The 14087-nt window shown below is 34.4% G+C and overlaps 1 protein-coding gene and 1 long non-coding RNA gene across 5 annotated transcripts in view; one reads left to right on the top strand and one right to left on the bottom strand.

Annotated features, from left to right (window-relative positions):
- Positions 1–14087, bottom strand: part of ZBTB20 (zinc finger and BTB domain containing 20) — an 831659-nt gene that overhangs the window by 550138 nt on the left and 267434 nt on the right. The window lies entirely within an intron of this gene.
- LOC104675124 lies at positions 100–3651 on the top strand. The gene is made up of 3 exons (XR_749729.2): positions 100–263; positions 977–1189; positions 3483–3651. It is a non-coding gene; the product is annotated as an uncharacterized LOC104675124 (long non-coding RNA).

Genomic DNA, 14087 nt, shown 5'->3' on the forward strand with positions numbered 1-14087 from the left:
TAGTGGATAAATTTCACTTTATAGTCTAATCAACTAATCGACTTTAGGACAGCAAATATGAATGACATGAAGGTGCCTTGGGAACCATCAAGTCCTACCTCTTATTTTGAGACTAATTGAAAACACTGAGGCCCAGCAGTTGAATCATATAGATTGTTAAAAGAAGTTCTGGGAAGAAATGAAATACAAAAGCTTGGTTTCTAAGGCTGAATATCATGAGAAACTATCATGTTGTCCTGTGTGAGTGAGCTCCACGATGCCAGGTATCTTGTCTCTTTTTTGGTCAATAGTATCTCAGTACCTAGGAGAGTTTATGGTACTATAACTAGCACATAGTGAACACTTAAAAAAAAAAGGTGCTCAAATAACACGGCTTAGTGAAGGAATTAATGGGTTCATACATGGAAATGTGTGTAAAGTGGGTGCAAGCATGCAATTAAATGGAAAACTGGTCATATTTAGTTAGATGTTACTAAATTTATTTTTATTTGCCATTTGGATCACATGATTTTCTCCTTTAAACATTCCAATGACATTATAAATGTTTTATGTAGCAAGGTCTTTGTCTTCAAATGCCTTCACTAGGAATTAAGAGTTTAGTATACTATCAATGAATAGAATTTACAAAGTACCCTTTGGGCAGAATCATTAAGGAATTAAGGGAAGTTTTTAAACATATTGAGAAATAACTCAAAAGATTCTGAAAATAAAGGATAATATGAATATTTCATCCTTATCTTAGTTTCGGGGGGTGGGGAACAGAGAAGCAATATTTCATTTCTAAAACCATGTTCCCATGAAGCTGAGCAGAAGGACTGCTTATAACATAATTTTCCAGCCAAATTCCCAAAGGGCCCCCAACAGGCTTTCTCAATTTGTGGGCGCTGTCCTCTAACAATCTATTTCTTTCCAGACTCTCCTTGGAAACCAAAGATTTATGTCATTCTCTTCATATTTTAAAATGAAATTGTTCCAGGTTAAAGAAATTATGAAAACTGAAAGCCTGTCTTTATCCAAGAACCAACACCGCCTGGACAAATAATTTATGAATACACCCTATTCTGGAGGTATCATCAATGCCTTTGCCTCTGTAGCACTCTTACCATTAATTGGACATTTCCAGAAATCAAGATCACTTCAGGCATTTGTGAAGATGAGCTGTGCTTAGACATAGGCTTAAAAAGAAAAGGTAAATAAATACTCTGTCAGGTTATATGGGGGAAGCAGACCCTCCCTTTTATAAATAACGTATACATTTGCTTAAACTCCAGAGTAAAGGAAAAGTCTCATGGACTGAAAACATTTTTTAAAAAATGAATATTCACTAAGCAATCCTGAAATGCTTTCTGCTCTCTGAATACATTCAAACAAGTAGGTATCACAGCATTTCATTGATAGCTTATCAAACCACAGAATAGAACAGGAGGACAGAATACAAAGGGCATTCTTAAGGGAGCACCATCATGATTGTTCTGTAAAAACATATGAACATATTGCTATAAACTCATCTTCACAGGAAGTCACCCAGCTTAATAAGCACAGACCTGCAAGTTAATATTAAAATTCACTTTGATTTCAGCAGCAGCAAAGCTGATCCAACTAGGAGCTATTACATAAAACCCTTATTGTCATATTCGTCATCAGCACTCTCAATAGAGACCACTGCCAGCACCAAGAAGCCAACTCTCAGTTCACCTCAGGAAACAGGCTACACAGACGACCGTCCCAATAACAATGCAGCAGTGAGATGGCCCTGTTTATTTTATCAGAATGGCACTCCCTTAATTTTTCAATTCTCTTTATTGATGTCCTTTTTCATGTATAGGTCTATTAGATTCGACTTCCTTTACTGTCCTCCCAGGAATTGGTGCATGCCAACTACAATAAGTTGTTTTGACAACTTGTCTAGCTATACAATACTCTGTTTCTTTCCCTCTGCAGTCTTTTTGGCTTCAAATGAGTGCCTTCAAAATATAGCAGAAACTATCCAACCAAACTATGCTACAAGGGAGAAGAGCTTTCTATGTGTAAGCAATGTCCTGCCCAAACTACAGTCTTTCATGTGCTCCCAGTCCTCTTTCTTTTCCTATTTATTTTTATGGATAAATCCCCCTTGCTATCTTGTCTACTCCTATCTTAATAAGGAATGACTGCCGTGACTACCCCCATCTAGCTATGCCATTCACCGCCAGCACCTCTGCTCTCCTCATGTGCTTCAAGAAGAACTGATTAGCACTTTGCATAATTAACCTGATTAGCACTGTGCATAATCAAACTGATTAGCACTTTGCATAATTAAAAAGAAATAATAATAATAACAATAATAAGCACTAAGTAATATCAAAAGCTGTTAGTCCCACAGCCCTTTGGTTACCTCCAAGATTAGTTCAGTGCAGCATATTTTGCACCTTCACATTGAAATCTTTTCTTTAACTCAAAAGTCAAGAAAATAAATTAAAATACTTGCAATCCACAGACTCATTATGGTTTTCATATCCATACCAGTTACCAAAATAATCAGTTTCTTATCCATACACATCTCCCTCAGTTTGGGTCTTACATATTTTACCCATGTTAAAATGGAGAAAATTGGCATATAAAACCAAATCAATAAAAAATATTTAGAATAAAATTAGAAAACAAGATATATGATGCTTATAGAAGCATATAGAGAGTTATATAGAACTATATACTATAGAATTATAACTATATATAGAACTATATATATATATAGAACTATAACTGTATAGTATATAGTTCTATATAACTCTCTCTTGTGTTGCTTCTGGGTGACAATGAGGCACATGGAAAGAACTGGACAATCTATCAGGAAAACCTGGCTATGACATTTAATGGCTAAGTGATTTCACTTTTTGGAACCTCAGTTCCCTCATCTGCAAAATTAAAATAATAACACCAATTCTGCTACCTCAATAGTTGTAATTAAAATAATAATTTAGGAAGGTGCTTTGTGAACTGTAAGACACTTTACATACATGAGGTATTCCATTCTAGGTCTCTAAATCTCCTAACCCCCAAATTTTATTTCACACCATGGACAATATTATACACTATGAATAATAAATTTTAGGCTTGGTGCAGTGGCTCATACCTGTAACCCCAGCACTTTGGGAGGCCAAAGCAGGAAGATCACTTGAGGTCAGGAGTTCAAGACCAGCCTGGGCAAAATAACGAGTTCCCCATCTCTACAAAATTTTTTTAAAAATTAGCGGGGTTTGTTGGCATCCACCTGTAGTTTGTTTCTTTTCTAAATTTTTTACTTCTCATAAGTCATTGGGGAACAGGTGGTGTTTGGTTACATGAGTAAATTCTTTAGTGGTGATTTGTGAGATTTTGGTGCACCCATCACTTGAGCAGTATACACCGCACACAATTTGTAGTCTTTTATCCCTCACATCCTTTCCCCCTGAGTCCCCAAAGTCCATTGTGTCATTCTTATGCCTTTGCATCCTCATACTCAGCAGGCTGAGGCAGAAGGATCGCTTGAGCCTAACAGTTCAAGGTTGCAGTAAGCTAAGAAGGTGCCACCACACTCCTGTCTGGGCAACAGAGCAACACCCCATCTCTAAAAAAATAAGATAAAATAAAAATTGTATTTATAATGCATTACAATTAAAAAGTTATAAAGTCCTGTTGCATGCTTTGCCTTACGTCTTATTCAGGGCTGAATGTGACTAAAATTTTGACTTGGAGTTAAAACTGGACTCTAGTAATTATTGTTTCCATCACAGCTCTCATTTGTGTTTCTGCGGAGGTTAAAATCAAGCTGTTGCTGGAAATTCACAAGAGAGTAGAAGAAAATCTAGTACATTACTATTAATTTGGGACTACAACATAGAGAATTCTGCAACTCTGCTTTTCTCCACCCCACCATAGCCAACCATCTGTTCCTTACCAACTTTGAGGCTTAGTTCAGTTCCACTTTCCTCCAAGAAACCATGTATGATACTCATAGGTTGGAAATTCTTTCTCTCTCATTCTTCCATAATATTTTATCTCATGCTTCCATAGTACAGTGTACTATGTATTAAATATGTGTATATTTATATTTATCTGATACCTTTAGTAGATTAGCTGCTCCTAAAGAAACTATGCTGCCTATTCATCTTTGCCCCAGAAATAGCTGCCACAATAAATAATGTAGTGTTGAACACTCAACACCTTTGTTACAGTTGACTTAAGGAAACTGGATGGTAAAATATTTTTTTCACCAGGCATTTACCGTATAATTGTTAAATGTAAGCCTGAGAAATTGTTTCAATAACTATATGCTAAAGAATAGAAAGGTGTTTGACATACCCATAACTACTTAACCATTAAAACCAATCATTCACTTATTAAAAATAGATATGAGTGCTAGTAAACACTAGGCATTGTGCTAAACACTGAATACAGCATTGATAAGGTTTAAAAGGAACTGTTGGTTCCTCTCAAGGAGCTTATAGTCTAGGTATCTTTTAAGAAGCTCATATTAGAGAGACTGGAGTGGAATAGTGTGGAAAGGAAACCTTAAAATAGCAAGATACACACCACGGAGCCACTAAGCCTCTATCAACCTACGGGATAGGAACCCAAATAAGCAGTCAGTGTTCTTCGGCAAATCATTCATTTTACAATTCATTTAATTCAAGAAGGAAAATGCTGCTGTGGAGATTATTCAAGTCCAAATGTTCCTGGTGAAGGTGCTTCCAGTAATTCTGGGAAAGAAGCCAATCTCCTAGTTTTATATGTAAATATTTTTAAAACACACACACATATATAAGCACAAAGGAAAGGTCAGGAAGACGTAAGTCTTTTAAAAATCTATTTTAATAAATTTTTCTATAACTGTCCACAAAAGTTTGGGCTTTTTTGTAGCCTTACATTTTCTTTTACACAATACACCTGCTTTTTTTCCCTAAACTAAATATTTCTTCCATCTAATGACTCTCTTTATTAGACAGCATCTAATTTGCATACATTTACATACAATTTAACTGCTAGCTTGTGAGAACAAAGAAATGGCTCTGTATTGTACTGAAGGACAATACTCAGTAAAGGAAGGTATAAAAACCAACCAGCTTGGTGACTGTGTAGGCTCTTTGTTTCAGATATACCAGGCTCCCTCTCTCTCTTTTAACATACCATTTAAAAGGGGCAAAAATTATTTCATCAAACAATGAAAAAAAGAAACAGCCCTACTTTGTTTAACTGTCCATTTCCTCTCCAGCTTAGTTACTACAATTCAGGGGTCCAAGTTCCCTGAATCTACTACAATTTCCTCTATTATATTTGATAGATTTAATCCCTTTATCTATTTTTGTTTCGTGTCTCATTCCTAAAACAACCTGAGATTCCACTGTGATAAAGCTCTGTTCTGATGCTAATTTGTGCTGCCATCGGCCTTGTCCCCAAGCAGGCAGGGTAGAATATGGCATCATGCTCTCCAGTGAACAATGCATACACTTACCCTTAACAGGTTAATAGATTTTATTGAGACTTTGGGTCTTTATCATATGAACCAGCTCTTCAAAAAGAAATGGTTTTCAGCATCTACTGGAGAGATGATGGAAAAGAAGACTTGAATATAGGGAGGGAAATGGTAAAAGAGATGTTAGGGGTAAAAGAGTACTTGAGTCAAATGTTTCTCCACTCAGCAATGCTATCCCTTTGTAAGTCTCCAAACCTGCATGACTCTTGGAGAATAAAAAAAAAAAAAAAAAGAACTGAAAACCAGGGACCCTTGACTCTCCTTTGAAAGTAAATTCACATACTCTGTGACACAGGGTGAGTCACTATGACTCTTCTCTCTGTAGCTCTCATCCTTGACACATGGAAAAGGAGATTATGGAAAGCAATCTTGAAGAGGTTTGTTCAGCGTTTTGTAAATATTAACTATTGAAAACACACAAAATAACTAATAAAGCTGCGGTCACAACCAACTGAAAATAAACACTAGGTACATTCAAGTTTCTGAAATGCCACGTCTAAAATATCACACAAAAAAGAAGTATGGTATACAAAAATGCTTCAAGATTATAACAAGTTATACAAATGTAAAATAGGACATAAGGGCAAACTGAAAATTTTAAAGCCAGGTACGAATTGGCACCAAAGGCTCGATAGAATTACCATCCATATGTGGGTGCTGCAAATGGTCATGGGAGATGCATTTCCTTGGACATATAATTAACATTATTAATTTGGCCTATTTTCTGCATCTGATAATGCATATTTACAATTTTAGTGACCCAAAGAAGTGTGAACTTGTCAGTGATAAGTGAAGAAATTCTACCACTCTGTGGGGCTGCAGAATGCCCACATAATTTGGAACCTTTAGCAGCCAAACAGATTGCACAATCTCAACTAGCGATCTTGAAGCATGTCTGATTTTCCACCTGGTGAGAAGAAGCCTGAGTTATCGGGACCGTATGAGTGCTGGAGTGCTGGCATAGACCAACTCTGCCAACTTGTTAACCCATAAACAATTATGAATAATGATCAAAAGAGCACTTAAAAGAAATAATTAGACACTGCACTTTAAAAAAACCCTCAGTAGTGACTAAAATCTAGTCACTAGAATGAGTAGTCAGGAGGTTGTTGATCCTCCAAAAACCATGGCTTAGTTCTAAAAACAGCCTTAAATTGCAGAGAACCTGACCCTGACCTTCAAATCCCTTGCTCCATGAGGAAATGAGACTACCGTCTCCTGAGTGCTGTAGTGTCTGTTCTTTCAGAGACTGTTAGTAAGTTTTACAACACAATTCCTGTTTCTAAGGCTCATTAGATCTTTCTTCTTTATACAGATTTGAGATAGTACTTGTTTTCGTGTGATAGAATTATCTGTTGGTATCCGACATCAGACCTATTTTCTACACTCTAACATATTAAATTCTGCCTTGTTTGTTTCTAAAGCACCTCTTAATACCAACTCAGCCAACATCACCTGTGCTGGAGGTGGTTAAGATCCACCTCCCCAATGCATGTTACCACGGTGACAAAGTAGTGACCTAATTTACACACACCTGCTGGGTTAATTGGGCCAAAATGAAAGATGATATATATGCTCAAAATCCAAAACTGATTTTTTTCCTCAAAATGAAATATTTGATTTTTAAAAAATTAGCAGTTTCTAAAGCTAAGTAACATACTCCAGGTGTGCATTTGCCAGTTAATGTACCCTGAATGTTTCATGACACTTGAGAGGCAAAATATATTGAGTGATGAATACAAATCTTTCATGTATTTTCTGTGTGCAATGATTAGTATGAGTAAGTGGTCTCGATCACTGAATGTGATTGAAGGGTCAGGCCACTGCCTTAAAGCAAACAAGGACATCTCAACTGTGCCAAGTTAGCACGCAGAGTCTGGGCCGCCTTTGAAAATGCAAGTTTGCTTTGGAGAAAGCTGTTCTCCATAGCCTGAGGCAGCCTGCAACATCTCTTAGACAAAAACATCACTTACCTCTGCTTGACCTCTTCCCACCTTTGTGTATTCATTCTTGCCAGACCACTGAGAGTTTTTCTTTGAACCATATTAAGTTTTATGCCAAGAACTGATGAGGATATGAACAAATAGATACTTTCAGATACTGCTGGGACAGACACAGCAATGTGTAAATGGTATAGCTAAATGTATCAAAACCTCTAAAATACATATATCTTTGACTCAATTATTATACTTAAGTATTTACCTGATGACATAATCAGGGATGTTTATAAAAAATATTGTCACAATAATATTCATCGTAATTTATGTTTACTAGAGAAAAATTGGAAGCATGTACAAAAATAAGAGATTGGCTAGGTAAATTATAACACATCCATTGTATGGAATACTATATAATCAATAAAAAAAGTCATGTCACAAAAAATATTGACAGAAACAAATATTCATAATATATTGCTAGTTGAAAAATCAGAATCATAACCTTGCATAATCCTATGTTGTTACATGCATACATACATATATACACCAAAATACTAATAACTTTTTCTTTAAGTGGTAATAGTAATATCAACGGCAATTTTCTTGTCTGCTTTCTGTCCTTTTGTGTTTACCAAATAGTTTTACATTGATAGTGTACTACTTTTAGAAGAGAAATATAATTATTATATTAAAAATAAAAGGAAGAGTAGGAAAAAAGTTAAATGACATTTCCTAATCCCTCTCTCCTAGTTATATTTCACATTTCACCTATACTTACTTCTCTCCTTGTCAACTACAGATATAAATATAATACATGTTAAACTGGACAATGCTTTTTTATTGCTGAATACTCAACTTTTCTAGCTCAATGGATCTTTCACTTATTTACAACCCTTAGAAAGAGTCTCCAATATGCTTTTTATGCTTACAAAAACCATGTGAAATAATTGCCTTTTAATAACAATGATTACTTCAAGTGAACTTTTCAAGGTACAAATAAATCTATTTATCACTAAGCTATTGTGTCCCGCTTAAATTACAACTTTCACATTTTGATTTCATTTGTACAGATACAGGGTCTTACTGATAAGTAAGTGCTTTGCTAAGTAAGTAAAATTAATATTACCATATGAACTGGATTTGCTGTTAAAAGTATCTCACTAGGGGTTTGATTTATTCTATGATGTTTTACTGATTTAATCATTGCTTAAATTAGCAAAATATAATTATATATTTTTATAAACAAGATTTTTTTTGGGATTTTCCTATATCACCAAGAATAGACACCAGGGATTGATAAGTAATAAAAAATGTCAAATTTTAAATTACATTTCTCGGTCTAATACACTTTCTTTTTACCTTAGTGATGATCACTGCCTTCCTAAAAAGTTCACAAAGTTTCAGAAAAATCTAAAATTCACAAGAATTCAAAGAATTAAAAAATTGATGCTCTTATTTCAAGTGATAAAATTAAACTTTATTTTCACTCTCAAAAATAAGTTTTGGTTGAATCAAAGATGTAAATATTATGAGGCTAAATCATAAATGTGCTAGAAGAAAATCTGAGTAATTTTTTTGGTGTAAGAATTTTTCTAAGCCATAAAGGAAATGATTGAAAAATGAGTGGTCACTTCAGCAGCACATATACTAAAACTGGAAATGACTGAAAAATGAAACTACATAAAACAATTTTCTACACATACAAAACTCAAAAAGCAAATTAATAAGCAAGAAATATGTTTAACACATACTACAGGAAATTTATTTTTCATAATATACAGAGGCTATACAAACCAATAAAGTATTTTTAAAAAGTCAGTAGAAAAATATAGAAAAGTATTACAGCCAATTCACAAAAAAAGTAAAAAAAGTGTAAATGGCCAGTGAAATTTTAATATGTTGTTTACTCTAACTCATAAGTAAAGAAATGTAAATCAAAACAATGGTGAAATATCATTTTTACTTTTCTGATTAGAAAAATTTGCTAAAGCCCAGTACTGATGAGGCTGTGAGAAAGCAGGAATTCTCATATGATGTTGTTACATGTATGTGTCAGAAAAATGTTTTGAAGGCAAATTTTTAACAGGCATCAAAATTTTAATTATATAAACATATCTAAGAAAGTATGCTATGTGGATATTAAAATAAAAACAAGGATATATTTAGAAAGCTGTTTTATAATATTTTTAAACAGCAAAGAAACTGTAAATAACCAAATTTCCATAAATAGGCAGTGGTTAAATACATTTTGTGACATCCATAAAATGGAAATATTAAGTAGCTGTTTAAAAAGTGGAAAAGATAAAGTATAATATACCAAAATATAAACACTATATCTAGAATATATAAAATCTCTAAGACATGGCATTAAGAAAAAAGTACAAATGTATTTGAACAGTATGATTCCCTTTCTGTTTTTAAATTAAAGGTATATAGATACATTTCTCTACACAAATACAGTTGAAACTTTTTATCTCTGGTGAATAGTACTATCAGTTGGTAAAGACATACTTTTCATTTTATATCCTTGTGTACCATTCAAACTTTTTTTTGACCCTGTGAGTACATTTTAAAAATACAAATAGCACAAAGATTGTTCAGTGTAATGGTAAATGGTGAAAGGTATATACATGGAAATAAAGAGTACTGGACTGTTAAATTTCTCATTCTAGACTTGTCTAGTCCCACAGTAAATCATTCAACTTCACTGGGTTTCCATTTCCTCATTTGTAAAATAATAACTACATTAGTTCAAAGAATAATCCATAAGTTACCTTATAGTTTTAACAGTACATACTTTTGTGTGTTAATAATCCAATACAGAATGGTGGAAAAATATGTTTGAGACTTAAATATCCATTTTGAGCACCTATGCCTACTACAATAAACAAATCTCTACTTGGTATTTTGTATGTAGACTGTAGCCATGTCTTTATAACAAAAGCAAACAATATACACACTGAACATTCTGGCTCATTGAATAAACTAAATATTATCTTAAAGACTATCCCCATGCACAAGTACCTCTGGGTGTCAATGGTTTAGTTCTGTCAAGGTGTTAAAACAAGACTATCAAACAAGACTGATCAGAAATGTATTACTTACATACTTTACTGCCAACTTAAAGCTGCAGCCACCAAGCTGATTCGTTGAATCTATCCTTGACATACGCTCTCATATAAACAAAATGTCAAAATATCAAAATTCATTTATAATTCAGATATATATTGCCACAAGCACTCTTAATATGTTTTTGATGAAAGTGCATGCTCACAGTTAAAATAGTAATACCTATCTTTTTTTAAATTTGTGGCACTTGAGGCTTCAGTATATTAATGGCCTTCTTCCACTGTGACTTAATATTCCTATCATTTGGATACATATTTTTAAAGCAAAAATCTCTCAATCATTATTGAGATGACAAATTATATGGTCATATCAGTTAGATATAGGAAAGTGTGCACTGTGGTATTTCTAAGAAAGTAAGTAGTCCATTTCTCCATTTCTGGGTTCCATTGCGATAAGGATAGAACCATGGGAATTTCCTTGGTAGGATTCAAGGGTATAACTGGCAAGAATAGTTTTGTTTGTAAATTAGGATGTGGCTAAAGCCTACTAAAAAGTATATTGATAAATTTTTAGTATCTGTAGTGAAAAAAAGTTAGACTCTCATACAGAAAAATCTAACAATTTCTGAAACTATTACCTGACTGTGTTTTTCAAATGTTCAGAGTACTTCCTTGTGCATTTTTTCACATAGTATCAGCCTGGGTCATGGTAATACTATTATCTGGTATAACATCAAGCAATGGGAAAATAATGTGGTGAATGAAAAGTTGATTAGACACATTAAACTCAGGAAAATTCAATCAAAGATAATCCGTTTCAATGATTTACTACCATACATCTTTGCTTAGTTATGAATAAAAAAATTTTGAATGAAGCTTTTGGTGAAATTTCGGTTTCAAGATGAAAGTTGAAATGAGAAAAATAGATTTCCCGTGCTCACCTCAAGTGGAGAGATAACTATATATTCCGAAAAAGTTCTATGTTAAATCTTGGGCTCCTATGAAACTAATCAAAAGAAATCAGTTTAACCCTTTATTTTCAGTTTCACTCTTGATATATGGAAAAGGAGGAAAAGGGCTGATATTACTACTTGAAGAAGTGATTTACCAAAGGGAGAAATGATGACTCAAAAATCCCTCTAGCTTCTCTAACAAACCCTGGTACCAGAGCAGACAATGAAATTGCTAGGGAGAGCTAAGAGTAGCAATGAATTCAATTCCTCCCTTTGTGGCCAAACTTAGTACAGATTTCAGAAATAACAAAATTTTAGGTGATATGGTTAAAATGTATGGGATATGGCAAAGTTTAAGGAGATAAGGTTAAGCATTTTTAATCCATTCCCAAATTCTTACTATGGCTATATTTAATACCAGGATAAAGAGGAGGATCAACTGGTTGCCCCTGAAGATGCAGACTTCCCAATTGTACATTGTTAATAGTTGACAGAACACTCCTCCCTTGTCACAGTTACTCTCTCACACACACTCTCTCTCACACACACACACACCTTAGATGCACAACCCTGCATAACCTGTAATGATTTAGAGATTGCATTTCTTGTAAGCGAGATCTTCCCTTGAATGACTCCTTCACGTTATTCAAGTCTTAGAATTCAAACTTTATTTCCTCAAAAAGGCCACCTACACCCTGCCCCCGGATTACCAGTCATTCTTTATCCTTTTTGTTGTAGTTGTGCTTCATGAATAGCACTTACCACTTCTTGAATGGATCTTATTTATGCATTTGTTAATTTGTTTAGTGTCTCTCTCTGGGTCTTCTAGTTCAGAGCTCTGTCTCTAGTGCCTGGGATCAACTGAACTGTAATCGTTTACTCATGATAGAAGAGTAATCCACACCAGAAAGAAATCTGCTATCTAACAAAAGAATAGTTTCTTCTCTTTGTTATTTTTGGCAACAGATACAAGACAAACTAAAATAGGTTAATTCAATTAATGTGTTTTGGGTGCAAATCCCAGTCTGGTATTATCAAAGGCATATTTTTACATTTAACTATATTACCATTTCAGGGATTACTTACTTTTCATTTTCATTTATATTTCATCCTTTCTTTTCTGGCAGGGAAGCCTAAGCTCATTTGTAAAATTTTTCTGTCCTATGAGCATACAATTATATTTTATCCAGAACAGAAGTGCACCAAAAGGGCTGAAAGTTAGAGAAACTGTTCAGTAGATGAGACCTATAATACTGGTTCTGATTAATTCATATAATCACTCTATTAATTATCTATGTTTAAAATTCAAATGGTTGGCTTATTGAGCATTCTTAAAGAAAACGTACTTGTAATATCCCAAAACCATGAGGTGGAAAGGGTCAACAAATGCTTCCAATTATATCCCAATTCTTTTAGGAATGGTTTACTTCACCTTCTGCTACCTCTACCCACTCACCATAAAAGTGGTCTGCTCCTTACTTACAAGGGGAAAAACACAAAGATTTCCTGCAGTTTGAGAATCAACTTGGGAGAAGTAGAAAAAACAGGTGTCTGAGTTGAGCAGAGCTGAGTTTAGTCCTGTCTCAGCCACTTACTGGTTATTTAAAGTTAAAAATTAACCTTCTGAGCCTTGGCCTTGCTGTTTTAATCTAGACCTGGATATTCATGATTCCAGTGTTCATTTAATGGATGTGTATTTGTATGTGTGGCCATATCCATAGTTCTCTAATAAAGACCTGGCCGATGCTAAGTACAGAAATTAGATGGATTACCTCGTGGTCTCAACATGCAATCATCTAGCATGATTTTTGTCCATCTATGACACAAAATTTCAATTGTATACTTGACTTATAGAATCTAGAGATCATTATGAAAAACATTTTCTGCAACTCATGATTTATTTAGGTCACAAGTAATGTTATGTGAAAGTGCCATGGACTATAAAAGTGTATTTGCAATCTCAACACACATGGATTCACAGAAAAGATGGATGATACCAATGTCAGTTTTTCGTTCTGCAGTCCATCTGCAGAGTTAGTGACTGTTGGTTACTTATTCTATACCTCAACTTTGTCATCTATAGTGAGAAGTTTCAGTAGTTAAAAAAAGTATGACAGAAAATGATTCATAATTCCATGAAATTCATAAAATATACTAAGGTGCTAACGCAACAAGTATTCTAAAAACAGAGGACAGAATAAACTTTGTCAACTACCGAGGGGAAAAATAATTAACATGTTAGCATATGTCTTAGTCTCTTTTCTGTTGCTTATAACAGAATATTTGAAACTCAGCAATTTATAAGAAAGGAAATTTATTTCTTATAGTTGGAGGCTGGGAAGTCCAAGGTTGAGGGGGCAAAACTGGTGAAAGCCTTCTTGCTGTGACAACTCTCTAGAGAGTCCTGAGATAACGCAGGACATCACATGGCAAGGGGGCAGACTGTGCTACCGCAGGTCTCTCTTTATCCTCCTATAAAGCTACCAGTCCCACTCCCATGATAACCCATTAATTCATTAACTCAAGAAAAGACTCATCCATTCATGGGCCCTCATGACCCACCTCTTAAAGGCCCCAGCTTTCAATAGTGCCACACTGGGGCTTAACTTTCAACATGAGCTTTGGAGGGGACAAATAT

This window comes from Rhinopithecus roxellana, chromosome 1 (genome assembly GCF_007565055.1).
Source record: "Rhinopithecus roxellana isolate Shanxi Qingling chromosome 1, ASM756505v1, whole genome shotgun sequence".
Classification (NCBI taxonomy): Eukaryota; Metazoa; Chordata; class Mammalia; order Primates; family Cercopithecidae; genus Rhinopithecus; species Rhinopithecus roxellana.